The following is a 16,636-nucleotide window of genomic DNA, read 5'->3' as shown; positions in this document are numbered from 1 at the left end:
CTGTGTGTGTGTGTGTGTGTGTGTGTGTGTGTGTGTGTATGTGTGTGTGTGTGTATGCTCATGCACACATGAGGACGAGAACTTGGGCATTCTCATTTGTGCACACACTAGTTGGTTCTTACACGTCAGAATCCTGGAATCAGCTGAAAGAAAGTGCACACGATGTAGTTTCATGATTTGTCACTCTAGGGCTTCTTCACTGGCCAGCAGTAGCTCAGACCTCCTGCTCACCTCAACGTGCTTGCTGTCCAGCTGGCCTGAGGGTACCAAAAACATCAGGTTCAGCCACTTGCCTAAAAGCCAAATAATTGGTGCACATAGCAAATTCTAAGCCAGCCATGGCCACCAAGTGAAACCCTATCTTAAAAAAAAATAACAACACCAAATAAACAGCAAAACAGATGGGCAGTGATGGTGAAGAACAGGTAGGGACTTGAATCTGCACAGAAGCACAGACAGAACAGGGAAGGAAGGCATAAATGGCTCATTAGCCTCAGTCAGAGTGTGGTCTTGTTGATTATTATCTCAGAATTGCTCAGGTGGGCCTTGTTGAAAGCAGAAAGCCATGGCTGCCTGGGGGTAGTAGCTTCCACTTCAGTCCATTCCAGTCACAAGATGTTCCCAGTCAGATCTGTTGTTCCTGGAATCTAAGGTGAGCATAAATACCCAGAGCAAAGAAGAAAGGTGCAACATGGAAGCAGAGATGCCAAGTTCTTAACCTGCTGTTAGTTTCCTGTAGGCCACCTGCAGGTCCAAGTGAGGAGTGAGCCAAAGCAGCCTATGAGTCCTTGCTACTGAGCCCGGTTGGGCAGGAACACAGAGGTTGGGCTGGGACTGAGCTGACACCTGTGGAATCTTTTCTTCTCCCCAGGGAGATAGTGTCAGAGCTGAATCAGGACAATCTGTCTGTTGGGGAGTGTGGCATCAGAACTGCTTGGCACGTGGGGAGGAAACTCATTTATCAGCTGTCAGAAGAGGCATGGTTTGTGACAGTAAAGACACCTTGGGTTTTCCCATCTCTAATAGACACTGACAGGACTCAGGGTAAAGGGAGGTGAGGGATAAGTCTCTCAGAAGCCTGAGTATGCCAAGACTAGCTTGGGGGGGGGCAAGCCTGTCTGTGGAAGACACCCAAGAGATACAGATTCAATAACTGATTTACAATCCTGTGTGCTTGTGATAAGGTGACAAATAAAATCAACAGGAGACACATTTCCTGCTCTCAAGGAGCACAGTGTGGCGCTGGGATGGAGAAGTCAAGAGACAGTTACAGGTGTTGAGTAATGTCCTTTGGTGGTGGTACACACTGCCTGGGGTAGTCAACACAGACACAGCTTGTGGGAACTTATTGAAGAAAATGATGCCGTTGGCTAGGGAGGAAGGATGAGAAAGTGAGTCCAGAGGAAGGGGTGGAAGTGGGGGAGGCTAACAGAAAAGTCAGCCCAGCAGAGTGCAACATTTCAACAGTGACACTGGTGACTGAGGGATTGGAGGGGAAGGAGACAAGGAGACGTGGTTACTAAGGGAGGAAAGAATCAGATAATGGAGTCTGGAAGGTCATCATGGTGTACATCAGGGTAAACTGGAACGTGCCAGAGCATAACCAAAGAACAGTCTGGAATCAGCAGTACCAGGTGCAGTAGCACACAGCTGTATTCTCAGAACCCAGGAGCAGTGGCAGGAACTCCTGCTGTGAACTCAAAGCCAGTCTCTCTGGTTGTCTCCATGACAATTTCCATTGCCACCCCTGAGACACCTTGTTACGATAAATCTTTCCGCCAAATCCGCCCGAGCCCTACCACCACATGGGTGGTCTCTGCCAGTCGCCCATCTTCTACCCGCCGTGTGGATGGACAAAATAATACAGATGCATATTAGGTACAAAGCTGCTTGGCCAATGACTAGGATTTCTCATCTGTTAGCTCAGTCTCAATTACCATACATCTATATATTTTATAAGACTTATCAGACGCCTTATTGGCATCCCTCCTTGCCGGTGGCTCACATCCTGCCGCTGGAGGAGGCGAAGGGGAAAAGGGACACTTCCTGTTTCTCCTTGCTAAATATGAGTCTCCTTGTTATGTCACTTCTGGCCTGGATCACCACTTCTCTACTACATTTCCCAGAATCCTTTTTGACTCCTAGTGCTGTCTAACTTGCTGTTTCATTGGCCTAATGGTATTTTATTCAACAATCAATAAGATAAACATACACAGAAGTACTTCCCCCCCATCAGTTCAACTATGTTCATAGCAGCATTATTTGTAATAACCAGAACTGGGAAGCAACCTGGATGACCCTTGACTGAAGAATAGATAGAGAAAATATGGTCCATTTACACTCAGAAGAAGATCCAGGAGCTGCTCATCCAGCATGTAGGTGAGGCAGCATCTCTACCACAGGCGGAGATGGCCTCAAGGGATTCTGCCCCGTGGCTGTGACAACTGCTGGTGAGCAGATAGAAGGCAGCTCCAGGGGACCCTGGAGCCAAAAGGAAACAGCATTGCTGTAATTGAACTGGATGACTAGGGAGGTGGGGAGGAGACACCTATAACTCCTCAGCCCAGGTTACTCTAAGAATAATGTCCCCGACACTGTCTTGGATGCTTACTAAGTGCCCATGTCTTTTACAACCCTCCTTTTCAGGCTTTGTTTTCCCTAGGGATTGGAGAAATATGCAGGCACAGTGCTGACTGATACCCTAGAATCCATGTTCTTCGTCCTGGCTGCCACCTGGCTGATGCAAGGGAAGCCACCTTCTCCGCTGCTCTCCTGTCTAGAAACTCCCCACACTGTAACCGTATCAGCTATACTCAGGATGTTGTTCATCTCTTTGACATTTTGAAAGGAAGAGAAAATTCAAATATAGAGCATGAGGAAGAACCACACACTAGATGCTAAATTAAGTCCTGGGCAGACAGAAAAGTCTAACCCCAGCCAAAAGGGTGTCTTCCCAGATGCATAGCAGCCACCAGTCTCACTCTCCTGTCTTGGGGGATCTTCTGGGGGACTACTTTCAGAATGATTCTGCACTGTCATACCCACCCCTTTGGAGGACAGGCAGTGTCTCAGACTCCTGGTGGAGCCCCATTAGAAAGAGGCACCTGCCCCATCTCATCAAACAACACAGAGCCAAGCTTCCCCTGCTTCCAACCTAGACAGAATGTGTGTGGGTTTTTTTTTTTTTTTTAAGATTTTATTTATTTATTATGTATACAGTCTTCTGCCTGCATGCCAACAGAGGGCACCAGATCTCATTCAAGGTGGCTGTGAGACACCATGTGGTTGCTGGGAATTGAATTCAGGACCTCTAGGAAGAACAGTCAGTGCTCTTAACCACTGAGCCATCTCTCCAGCCTGACAGAATGTGTTTTTAACTATGTCCCCTTCCCTGCTGCACAACTGGAGTTCAGGTGGGTAACAAACAGGACATCAGTGCCTCATGCTTCCAGAAAACCACCAACCAACCCCACTTCACCTTCAGCTATGATCCCAAAGAAGCCATGGTACTGAGATTTTGAGTTTGGGCCAAATCAAATACCACGGCGGGGCTTCTCCCTGGCTGTTCTCAGTTATAGGAGGAAGTCTGTACAGGGGTTTGTTCTTTTCTTGTTCAGGCAGACTCCTTGGCATGGGTGGAAGGGGTATTTTTCCAGTTCTGACTGCCCCACTGTCTCCTTGCAGACCTTGGAACTTTGGAGTTCCTGGGTGGAGAACTGTGTCTCATCAGTCTCTCTTGTCAGGCTGAGCTCCGTACTCACTCCAGAAAGAGCCTGTCCCCTTTTGAGCACTTTCCAGCCCGAACAGACATTTGAAACCACAAGGCTATGGCCCAGATCTCACTGCTTAGTTGTTCCTTCGAACAAAGGACTTGCAAGACATCCTGGTGGCCTCCGCCCTGCAGCCTCAGCTCGGAACAGGCTGTCATCCCCAGGGTCTTGGTTGTGCTCACGTCTGTAAAGGTCACTGCTACTGCCTATGCCTATCTCAGGGCCAGACCTGTCACCCAGTTAGAGTGATTTCCTTAATGATGAACAGGTGCTGGCTGAAGCAGCAGAATCCAGTCCATTGCATGTCACGAAGAACCCTGGCCTGTGTTCTCCATGTAGGGCAGTGAGGCCTGTGCTACACGCCTGTGCTGTTTACATCTCTGTTCAGCCAGTGTGCAGGCTGGCAGATGGAAGAAATTCTTAAAGGCTCTATTTTTGTTTGTTTCTTTCTTTTTTTTTTGACATTCACAGAGATGCTGTGCTACCTTTTAAAATAATTGGTTAAGAATCAAGTTATTTTCATTGCTAGTCATAAATAGAGAAGTGTCAGACCACATTGTCCGGATCTATAGAGGCTGCTGGTGAGTTTCAACACCCCAGAAAGGTTATTTGTGTTTGCTGTGCTATCTTTATTTTAATCTTCCTCTTCTTCCTTCCCTACCACCCCCACAGCCCTCTAAGGGGAGTTCTTGTTGAGCTGCTAGGATATGGTTCAGTGTTGCTTAGCATGTGTAAGGCCCTTGCTTTCCATCCCTGAGACTATAAGAAAAGAAAATACAACTAAAAAAGGAAAGTCTTGTTGATTCGAGGAACTGAAGTAAAATTAAACCTTATTCTTTTCTGAAGCCAGAACTTACCCCAAGACTAAAATAAGAAAGTGCCAGAGTGGGGAGATGGCTTGGGGGTTAGGGAGGTAGCTTTGGGTGTAGGGGTAGGGAAATGGCTTGGGTGGGTAGGGAAATGGCTTGGTGTGGGGGTGTAAAGTACTTCCTGTGCCAGCACTGAGGACCTGTATTCCAACTCCCAGCACCCACATAAAAAGCTGGGTATGGTGGGGCACACCTGTAACTTCAGGACTGAGGGCCTGAGGAGATGGGAGGATTACAGGGGCTCAATGGTCAGCCAATCTAGGCTAAACAGATACAGGCTCAGTGAGAGACCCTAATCAAAAACACAATATTGAGAAGTGACACAGAAATATATCCAAGGCATCTTCATGTACCTACACACACACACACCCACCAAGAGAGTCCCTAACTGACAGATTGGGAGGAGAGGTCTCCACAGATACTCAGATGATAGAAAAACCACCAGTTTGTGTGAGGCAACACTGAACAAGAAAAGCACCTGTGAAAGTCATCTAAGGTGTCCCCTCCCCACTTCTGGGCACACAACTACTTCCTTCTTGGTCTTTTGAGTAAAGAGACGAGTGTAAGCAGGACGAGAAGAGGCTGGGGCAGGGCTGCTCCTCTACGGAGAATGACAAAAAGACAGCTCCCAAAATTGTTTCTGCGCACGAGGTCACCTAAATGCAGCGCAAGCTAATGTATCAATGTCTGGAGAGCCACGGGGAAGAATTTTAGACATAGGTATGGATGAGGACATTGCTCTCCATTGCCTGGCAACAAGGGTTAGCATGACAGCTTCAGTTCCTAGAGAGCGGTTCTTAAAATTCTCTTTGGAGTTCAGGGTTACCTAGCGTTGTGGGGAGGGGACAGCAAGAATGAGCCTTAGAAATGGCTTGTTCATATCCGTTACTGTTCTGACTACAGGATAGCTCCTTTCCCTTTCCCAAGAGGGACGTTGGGCAGCCCCTCAAATGAGCACAGAGGGAGAGAAGGGCACTCGGTGCTCGGCACTCGGTTTGTGAATGAGGACTGAGTGAGGACGGTATTGCTGCTGGGAAGAGCACACTGCTCCTACTCACAATGCTGGAGGGAGACGACCTTCCTGCGGAGTGGAGGAGGGCAGGGTGGGGCAGTGTGCTCTGGACGGGAATCTATAGACCCAGATTCCAATCCTCTCTGCACCCACTCCTTGTGAGAATGAAGGGTTTCTTCATGTGTCGAGCACTAGGTTCTCCGAGTTGACACTGAGCTCACATAAACTCAGGGGCTGTTAAGATGAGTAAAATGTGCTGGTCACAGAGGTGTTGGGAGGGGGGCCGTGTGGATTAGGGAATTGTGGTAGGGCAGGAACAGAGTTTCAGTTTGAAAGGATGAAAACTGAAAGACGGATGGAGGTGATGACTGCACAGCCCTGTGGTGTGCTCAGCTTGCAGAAATAAACTCTTAAATGAATATAACAGAAAATTGTATATTATGTATATTTTACAGTAATATTTAAAAAAACTAAACTAAACAATTGCTCATAGCGTTATCACGTAGTATTGAGGGCTTCAATACAGACCCAAACACCCACAGGAGCTAGGCAAATTGTGTGAATGAATGAGCAAGCCCAGTGTGTACCATGTGAGTGACTCTAGAGGAAGAAGCAAGGCCAGCTTCAACAGTATGTAGGAATGAGTATAGGGTTTTCAAGAGAAAAAGAAATTTCTGGCCAGGTATTGTGGCACATGCCTTTGATCCCAGAGGCAGAGGCAGAGGCAGAGGCAGAGGCAGAGGCAGAGGCAGAGACAGAGGCAGAGGCAGAGGCAGAGGCAGAGGCAGGCAGATCTCTGTGAGTTCAAGATTAGCCTGGTCTAAAGAGCAAGTTCCAGGACAGCCAAGGCTATGCAGAAAAACCCTGTCTTGAAAAACAAAAAAAGAAGTTTCTAGTATTTATATAAGATGCAAGTTTTCAAATTTGATTTTTTTGAACTGATAATTAATTAAAAATTCAAAAAGAAACTCTGAGCCCGGTGGTGCCAGTCTGTGATCATAGCTCCCATAATCTTATGAGGTTTGAGACAGAAGAATTCAAGTTCAGGGCCATCCTGGACAATTTAGTGAAATCCTGCCTCAAAATAAAAAATAAAAAGAAGGTGCTGGAGAGATGGCTCATAAGTTGAGAGCACTCATTGGCCATACAGAGGACCTGGGTTTGTTTCCCAGCACCCATGTGATGACTCTCAACCCCTATGGTTCCCAGGGATCTGGTGCTCTCCTCTGAACTCTGTGGGCAGCAGGCAGGCACGTAGTGCACATACATACACCTAGGCAAGACACTCATGCATATAAAATAAAAAATAATTTTTTTAAGAAAAAGAAGGTTGGGGTATTTATCACCCAGTCAGAAGAGCGCTCATCTAGTATACACAAAGCTCTTTGTTTGATCCCCAGCACCTTCTAAAATGGGGTGTTAGGGTCAAGAATGATAGCTCAGTGGGTGAAAGTGCTTGCCGCCAAGCCTGAGCACCTGAGTTCAATTCCCAATACCCACACTATGGAAGGAGAGGACCAACTCCCACAAGTTGTCTTCTGACTTCTATACATGATCACGACATGTATGCCCCTACTACACACCAACAAACCTAAAATAATTCTTTTTTTTTTTTTAAGATTTTATTTATTTATTATATATACAGTCTTCTGTGTGCATGCCAGCAGAGGGCACCAGATCTCATTCAAGGTGGTTTTGAGTCACCATATGGTTGCCGGGAATTGAACTCAGGACCTCTGGAAGAACAGTCAGTGCTCTTAACCGCTGAGCCATCTCTCCAGCCCCCTAAAATAATTCTTAAAACAAAAACATGTGGTTGTAGACTAGTGATCTCTGTACCTGGGAGGTAGAAGCAGGAGGATCAGAAGTTTGAGGTCACTCTCAGCTAATAGCAAGTATGGGGGCAGCCTGGGTTACAAGAGACATAAGGAGAGGGGGAAGGGAAGGAAGAAAAAAAGGAAGGAAGGAAGAAAGAAAGAAAGAAAGAAAGAAAGAAAGAAAGAAAGAATGGTAAAAAGTGTAAAAGGAGGGTTGGAGGGTTGAAGAGATGTCTCCAAGGTTAAGAGCACTGGCTGCTCTTCCAGAGGTCCTGAATTCAATTTCCAGCAACCACATGGTGGCTCACAACCATCTATAATGAGATCTGGTGCCCTCTTCTGGCCTGCAGGCATACATGCAAGCAGAACACTGTATACATAATAAATAAATAAATAAATCTTTTTTTTTTTAAAAAAAGGAAGGTTGGGGGAAAAAAAAGGAAGGTTGGAAATCGTTCATTGACAGAGTACTTATCCCATATTTTTCATTCACAAAACCATAGGTTTTGGGTTTCTTCGCAAGCACCTAACTAACTAACCAAATGAATAAATAAATAAATCTGGATAAACAAGATGCATCTGCAGTTTAGAGTCTATTTATAGAACCCAAGTTTTCTATCTCTGTATAGATAGCAAATCAGATTTCCCTCTTCTCTGCCAGCTCCTCACAACATATTAGCATTCTGTAGCCAAGACAAACTGCACCTGGATAAATCCCTCACCCCTGTCCAACCAGAACATGCCAGAATAGTCAGAGTTGACTTACTTGGCACTGTGGCCTCAGCACTGTTTGTTCTAGTAGAACCCATCAGAGACCCGATGTGCTTGTGTGCATTTTTTAGCCCCAAAGTCATTTTCACAAGAGTTCTATTAATAGCATTCTTTTCGAGGATTTCTTCACGGTGACCCACGGAAACCCACAGAAATCCTTTGCTGTCACTCATCACATTTGATAACTCTGATTGTTTGCAGTCCTCACTGTGTCTATGTCTGTCCTCACTACCAAATTCAGAAGTCAGACATGATCTCTTTCTTGATTTTGACAAGTGTGATAAATACATCTCAGTGGGCGAACTCACGGTGTGTGTGTGTGTGGGGGGTGGATTTCCCTTTTACTGAGTGGTGGCAGCCATGCAGATTCCAGAGATTGCCTCGATTGTGTTTCCCTCATAAGCCTGATACTGCGGCTTGGTGAAAGGGCATGGGCAGCATTCTGCATGTGCCAGCAACTTCCTTGAAAAGGACATTACTTGAGAAAGCAGGCCATTTGGAACAGGGTTGGGAACATGTCTTTAATCATCTATCACTCATCTGTAGGCTTTCCCAAACCAGAGAGCAGAAAGAAGAAACCTGGACCTTCCCCAGGCTAGGTTTCCGTTTACTCCTAAGTGACAGCACATGACTGCTGCACATAAGAAGCCATCAGAAGGTTCCTTTTAAATATATTATGCACTCCCAAGTGGGGACGAGCTACTCAGAGTGATAGATCTGCCTTTTGGGTAACCTTTTGTCTTAGGGTTTCTATTGCTGTGAAGAAACACCATGACCACGGCAATTTTTTTTTTCTTTTTTTTCTGAGACAGGGTTTCTCTGCTTAACAGCTCTAGCTGTCCTGGAACTAGCTCTGTAGACCAAGCTGGTTTCAAACTCACAGAGATCCACCTATCTCTGCCTCCCAAGTGCTGGGATTAAAGGAGTGGGCCACCACCACCCAGCCTACCATGGCAACTCTTATAAAGGAAAACATTTAATTGGGTCTGGCTTACAGTTCAGAGCTTTAGTCCATTATCATCTTGGCAGGAAGCATGGTGGCGTGCAGGCAGACATGATGCTGGAGAAGGGGCTGAGAGTTCTACATCTTGATCCACAGGCAGCAGGATGAAAATATAGCACACTTCCTCCAACAAGGCCACACCTACTCCAACAAGGCCACACCTACTCTCTAATAGTGCCACTCCCTATGGGCCTATGGGGGCCATTTTCATTCAAACCATCACCTCCCTGCAGTGCTGGGAAGGTTGTGCTCACTGCTTTCACTGAGTCCTAACTTCCACCTCTGTGGTCCATTTACCTGGTGACACCTCATACAGCTGGCAATTTCTTTTTTGATAGCTACAGTTTTATTGCTTTAGAAGCTGTAGCAATTTTCCTCAATTGTATTCCATCCTATTGCAACTGATGGAGGACTTGCTTTACCAGGCATGGCTAGGAGGTGGGGGTACCATGACCAGTCATTGCTTCTTCTGGGGGCTCAGGAAATGATGCGGTGAACAGAGACAAAAACATTTGTATTGGTTATTGTCACCAAATACCTGCAAGAGCTATCTGAGAGCAGCAGGACTGGCTTTGATTCACGCATGGCTGAGGAGACACAGTCAAACATGGTAACAGGAACCTGTAACAGGATTCTTCTCCTCACACCTCAGGGGTACAGGAGGCAGGGGTGGGACAAAGGGCAGGAAGTGAGGTTAAGCTACAAACCTCAAGCTCTCCCCTACTTACTGATGTACTTCCTCCAGAGAGGCCCCGCTTGTACAGAACTTCCCAAATCAGAGCCACCAGCTGGGGAAAAACACAGGCACCTGTGGGGCACATTTTGTATCCAAACCATAACAAAAGTTGATTATAACTTTTTCAGAGTGTTTGAATGTATGCTGTTTGATGATTTGCCCGAATCCCCAGCCAGGGCCAATACCCCTATCTCTGCTCAGGGACATTCCTCTCCTGAGAGAGGACCTCAGCTGCTGGAAGCTGCTTCTTTCTCCTGGTCAGTTGTATCCACCCTTGTCCAGCTTACAGCTTGATATTGGAATAAACAAACAAACAAACAAACAAACAAAGCACCAGGCCGGCGGGCAGCAGGATGGAGGGAAGACAAGTCTGTGTTATTACTGAGGCTTCAGAGAAACCAGCATGTCCACTCTGCTATTAGGCCGGCCACAACCCCCCCCCCCCCCCACACACACACACTTTAGACATTGAAAGCCTTTCTGAAGACCAGGCTCATAAATGTCTCCTTGTCTCAGGCCCTGATTCTGGGGAACTCACCCTGTGGCAATGTTGCAGGGCAATTTTAGGTAAAAATTGTCCTGCATTTTAACCATTTCTTTGCTTTTTATTTTAATTTTTAGTGTGTGTGTGTGTGTGTGTGTGTGTGTGTGTGTGCATGTCCACAGGGCTGAGCCATCTCTCCAGCCCCACTCTTTATCTTTTTAAACAAAAGATCTCAAATACCATTTTTAGTTGAGGAAGGCAAGAAATACATGGGAAACTAAAGAGACACAGAAAAGTATAGGAACCCTTTACTCCACTCAGAAACTTCCACACAATGGATAAGATCAGAATTGCCAACCTGGTGATGGTGCGCACCTTTAATTCCAGCACTCAGGAGACAGAATCAGATCTCTGTGAGTTCAAGGCCAGCCTGGTCTACAAAGCTAGTTCTAGGACAGCTAAGGCTACCCAAGGAAATTCTGTCTCAAAAAACAAAAACAAACAGAAGATCAGAATTGACTCCAGAGACAGTGTTTGTCTTCCTAAAGACATCTCCAACAAGGATGTTAAAAACAATAAGCTCAGAGGCTGAAGAGATGGCTCAGTGGTTAAGAACACTTGTGGCTCTTCCGAAGGACCCAGGTTCAATTCCCAGCACCCACATGGCAGCTCACAATTGTCTGTAACTCAAACTCCAGAAGATCTGACACCCTCACACAGACATACATGCAGGCAAAACACCAGTGCACATGAAATAAAAATAAATTAATAAAAATAAAAACAATAAACGTATGGGGCAGCAAGATGTCTCAGTGAGTAAGTCCCAAGACTTCTGACCCGAATTCACACATGCAAACATACACACAGACACACACACCACCCATAATAAAGGAGAAAGGCTTAAAAAATAAAAAAGATAAAGATGGCAGCCTTTTCCCTGCTTTAGGTCCCTTGCAGGCCCAAGTGAGGAGTTGAAGCTTCCTAACAAAAGCAGCTCCTGAGTGTGTCTCAGTGTTTGTGTGCTGGGGCTGTTGTGAGGAAGACTGCTTATCTGGAGCATCACATAAAGCACCCAGCCTGGAGCATCACATAAAGTATCCAGCCTGGAGCATCACATAAAGTACCCAGCCTGGAGCATCACATAGAGTACCCAGCCTGGAGCATCACATAAAGTACCCAGCCTGGAGCATCATATAAAGTACCCAGCCTGGAGCATCACATAAAGTACCCAGCCCGGAGCATCACATAAAGTACCCAGCCTGGAGCATCATATAAAGTACCCAGCCTGGAGCATCACATAGAGTACCCAGCCTGGAGCATCACATAGAGTACCCAGCCTGGAGCATCACATAAAGTACCCAGCCTGGAGTATCACATAAAGTACCCAGCCTGGAGCATCACATAAAGTACCCAGCCTGGAGCATCACATAAAGTACCCAGCCTGGAGCATCACATAAAGTACCCAGCCTGGAGCATCACATAGAGTGCCCAGCCCAGAGCATCACATAGAGTGCCCAGCCCAGAGCATCATGTAAAGTGACCAGCAATTACAGTAGCTGCTACTATAGCAAGAGTTTTAGGATGAAAGTCCTGGTTCTGGCAATGAAGAGTAAAAAGTGGAGAAAGGAGGTCTAAAAAGAGGGACACATAAAGGAATCCAGAGACTCCATGAGGTAATACTAGGTGCTTTAGGCTTAAATGGATGGAAACTGGGGCAAGAGGGAAGGATGATCAGTCTTGGTCAAGGTGTGGTCACACACTTCGCTGTCACAGGTGCCAGGGTTCCATCCTGCTTGGAATTATCCATGGGCCCAAGAGAGGACTTAATGTGTTTAGCAAAGGAGCTCCGGGTGGGCTGTTTCACTACTGTCACAAATGTTGTTTTCTTACCATATTAGAATACAGATGCCTGCCAGGGACCACAGCAGTGGTTCTCAACCTTCCTAAAGCTGTGAGCTTTTAATACGATTCCTCATTTGTAGTGATCCTAAGCCATACTTTTTGTTTGTTTGTTTGTTTATTTTTGTTTTTTGAGACAGGGTTTCTCTGTGTAGCTTTGGAGCCTATCCTGGCACTCGCTCTGGAGACCAGGCTGGCCTTGAACTCACAGAGATCTGCCTGCCTCTGCCTCCTGAGTACTGGGATTAAAGGTGTGCACCACCAACGCTCCACTATAAAATTATTTTTGTTGTTATTTTATAACTGTAATTTTGCTACTATTGTGAAACATAATGTAAATATCTGTGTGACCCCTAGTTGAGAACCACTGGAGTATAGAGACCCAAGACAGCTATCCCAACAGTGGACTCCCAGACCACTGTGCCTTCTGAGTCGGTGGCTATGGTGGTTTGAAAGAAAACGGCCCCCATAGACTTATAAGGAGTGGCACTATTAGAAGGTGTGGCTTTGTTGGAGGAAGTGTATCACTGGGGGCGGGCTTCGAGGTTTCAGATGCTCAAGCTATGCCAGTGTCTCACACTCTCTTCCTGCTGCCTTCAGATCCGGATGTAGAACTTCAACCACCTCTTCAGCACCATGTCTGCCGCATATGCCATGCTTCCCACCATGATGACAGTGGACTGAACCTCTGAGCCAATTAAACGTTTTCCTTTATAAGAGTTGCCATGATCATGGTGTCTCTTCAAAGCAATAGACTATAGGCCTTGCTTGCTTCGTTCCCTGCTTTTAGGAAGTTAGCTATCCTGAACAGTGTTTTCCACCATTTGAATTTTCTGACTCTAATCTGCTAAAGGTTGGAAGAAACCAAATTATTAGGACCATTGGTTTATCACTCTTTTGAGCTAACCTGACTTAGCACTGGTAGGTTGTAAGTGTGCAGCTGTCAGCTGGGTTGCAAGTAAAGACAGTGCCTTCATCACTTGCCTTGAATGTCCAGCCCTTGTAATCTTAACATGCAGAAGATCCACTGTGGGTGCCTGGCCAGTCTGGGCTACAAAGTGAGAATCTGTCTCAAAAAACAAAATTCCTATACACATATACTGCTAGGCACAGTGGTATATTCTTGTAATTCTAACAGTTAGGAAATTGAGGCAGGAAGATTGAGTATTTGTCTCCAGTCTATTTGTCTCCAGTCTATGCTATATAGCAAATTCCAATGCAACCTAGGGTATACAGTCAGATCCTGTCTCAAAACCAAACCAAACCATAGTAACATACTGTTGTTGTCAAGGGGAAATTGGGGCTTAGTTTTTAATTGTATTTATATGGGGACCAAAACAAGATATTAAAATTCTGCTCTCTTAGATCGGAGATGGCTAGGTGGCTAAGAGTACTGGCTGTTCTTCCAGAGGATCTGGGTTAGATTCGCAGCACCTACATTGTGGCTCACAACTCTCTGTAACTTCAGTTCCAGGAGATCTGAAGTCCCCTCTTGGCCTTTGGCCTTTGATGTGCACCAGCGACACACCTGGTGCACAGACATACATGTAGGCAAAACACGCATACATATAAATAAAATATTATTTTTACAGTTCTGCTTTTTCTCTACATAATCTAATGGGCAAGATAATTTAATAATATGAAGTTTAAGGGCAATAAGAAATAGTAAATCCCAAGGAAAAGCCACATGAATGTTTGTCTTTGTAGCTCCTATATATATCTGTCACTGTCCTGTGATATTTTTTCTCTCTTGCTCTGTGGGCTCAGTTGCCCTTTGTTCTTGAAGGCCAGAGATAAGCCAGATGAGGGCGCTACAGTGCTTAACCAGCCTCCCAGTGTTCAGGCCACCAGGCTGGGATGAGAGCTTCAATCCCTGAGTTTAGATTCTAGAAACTGATACACTGATAAATTTTGTTCACAAACTGGTCGAACCATTGTGTGTCCCTGGGATGGCTGGCTTAGAGTCCAGGTTTGTCCACCATACCCATCCTACACGCAAAGGCTCTGCTACTTCAGGTCTCAAATAGTAGTCTTCCCTTAAAACTGGCTGGGCCCAAGCTGGCCGGAAGTAGTAGCTTCTCTTAGTCCTTCTTGGTACTGCTTTGAACAGAAAGCACCAGTGCATTGTCACACTGTCCTTGTCCCAGTGGGCCACAGCCTCAATGCCTTTGAGGATCATCTGAAGCCCTTTGATCTACTCTCTGATGTCCAGGCCACTCCCCAAATTGATTGCATCAGCATATCTGTGGGAAGGACACAGGCATCAGTGTGCTACCAAGGTCAGCAATGAATTCCACTTTAACAAGGATTAGCGGATTTCAAGTGAGCAGGCTTAGAGAACAGGAGAGACCATGACCTCAAGGTCCTTTTTTGTTGGCAAACCAGGCCAAAAATAACTGGCCCTGAGATGAGGACGAATTCTTCTATCTGATTCCAGCTCCAGCTCTGTTGCTGCCTCTTTTTAACCCTGTGATTTTGAGAAAGTTGCTGTGGGCTTCCACTTTCTCATGTCTACAATGAGGATTAAAATATCTCCCTGCCCTGGGCTTTGTGCATAGATGGTATGTCTGTAGTAGTTATTCAAATGCTGATATCATTATTAATAATAAGTAATTATTCTTTAATTTAAATATATACATTATGTATAGGTGTTTATCTGAGGTATGTCTGTGTACTACATTCATATAGTGCCTGCAGAGGCCAGAAGAGAGCATGAGAGATCCCCTGGGACTGGTGTTAGAGATGATTGTGACCACCATATGGGTTCAGGGAATTGAACTCAGGTCCTCTGGAAGAGCAGCTATGCTCTTAACCATTCCCCGCCTCTCCAGCCATGGTTTTTATTGTGGTTTTTTTTTTTTTTTTTTTTTTTTTTTTTGAGGCAGGGTCTCACTATGTAGTTATGGCTGTCCTGAACTCAGCTCACTATGTAGACCAGGCTGGCCTTGAACTCAGAGATACACCTGCCTCTGCCTCTCTGGTGCTGGGACCCCCAAGTGCTGGGATTAAAGGCCCCTGTGATTATTAACACTGAGGCACTCCCCCTCTCTGAGATTCAGACTCCTTTGCTTGTTTGTCTTCTCTGTACTTTCCTTTCCTCATTTAAACTGGTAAAAGGATGCCGAGGGCAGGGCATGGACATGCCTGTCATCCCAGCACATAGATAGCTGAGGCAACAGAATCACAAGTTGAGGCCAGCCTGAGCTACACAGTATGACACTCATCTCAAAATAAATAAATAAATAAATAAATGATGGGGACCAGCCGAAGAAACGGAAACTGTGAAAGCCATCACTTATGATTTCCTTTTCCACTGTTAGCTTTCTACATTAATGTCCAATCCAAGCGGTAGCAAACTCTTTCATAGGTTCACAAGGAACTGTGCTTGCTCAGCCTGACCTGTATGCATAAATATAACTATTGAACGTCCATGGCCACACTTAAATAGAAGAAGAATAAGCAAGGTGAAAGCTGTGGAAATCCTGACGTCTCCTGATTGTCCTGGTCCAGACTCTATGGATCTTGAAGTAAATAACACTCCTACCTGCATCAGCTTCACGGACATCTACCAGAAAGATAGATACACTCTTTGTACATACACCTGTACTGAGAGTACCCTAAAACTGCAGCGGTGTTAAACCCTGGCTGTCTCCTGGCTGGGGTTTGTAACTGAAGTGTGTGTTTGTACATATGACACGTGTATTTCTGGGAACGCTATGCATTTGTACATTTGCAACAGGCTAGCTAACGCTGAGGGACTGAAGGTGCTGGGAGGGAGTCAGGATGACCTGTGGTCATATGCCAAAGCTGGAACTCGTCCAACAAATGTAGGATAGGCAACCTCAATAAAGAGCTTGCAATATGCCTGGAGTTGTGCTGAGTGGTTTACATGAATTATTTCATTTATCCCTCTCAGCAATTTTGGGTGTTATAATAAAGGGTTTTTTGTTTGTTTGTTTGTTTGGTTGGTTTTTGTTTTTTTGAGACACGGTTTCTCATGTGTCTTAGCCTTAGCTGTCCTGGAATTCACTTTGTAGACCAGGCTGGCCTCTACCTCAGAGGTCCTCCTGTCTCTGCCTCCCAAGTACTGGGATTAAAGGCTTGTATCACCATTGCCCAGCATAAGGCTGATTTTCTATGCAAGGAAATTATAATCAGGAGGTTGGTTTGTGACCAAGGGAGGATATGAGCCTCTGCCCAGCTAATGCTAAATCATTTGTTCATAGCTTTTTACAGAATGCCTCACTAGTTATTATTTAGGTCAACAGATTCAAC

The sequence above is a fragment of the Cricetulus griseus genome, chromosome 5 (assembly GCF_003668045.3).
Source record: "Cricetulus griseus strain 17A/GY chromosome 5, alternate assembly CriGri-PICRH-1.0, whole genome shotgun sequence".
NCBI classification, from domain to species: domain Eukaryota; kingdom Metazoa; phylum Chordata; class Mammalia; order Rodentia; family Cricetidae; genus Cricetulus; species Cricetulus griseus.
This window is presented reverse-complemented; position numbering follows the sequence as displayed.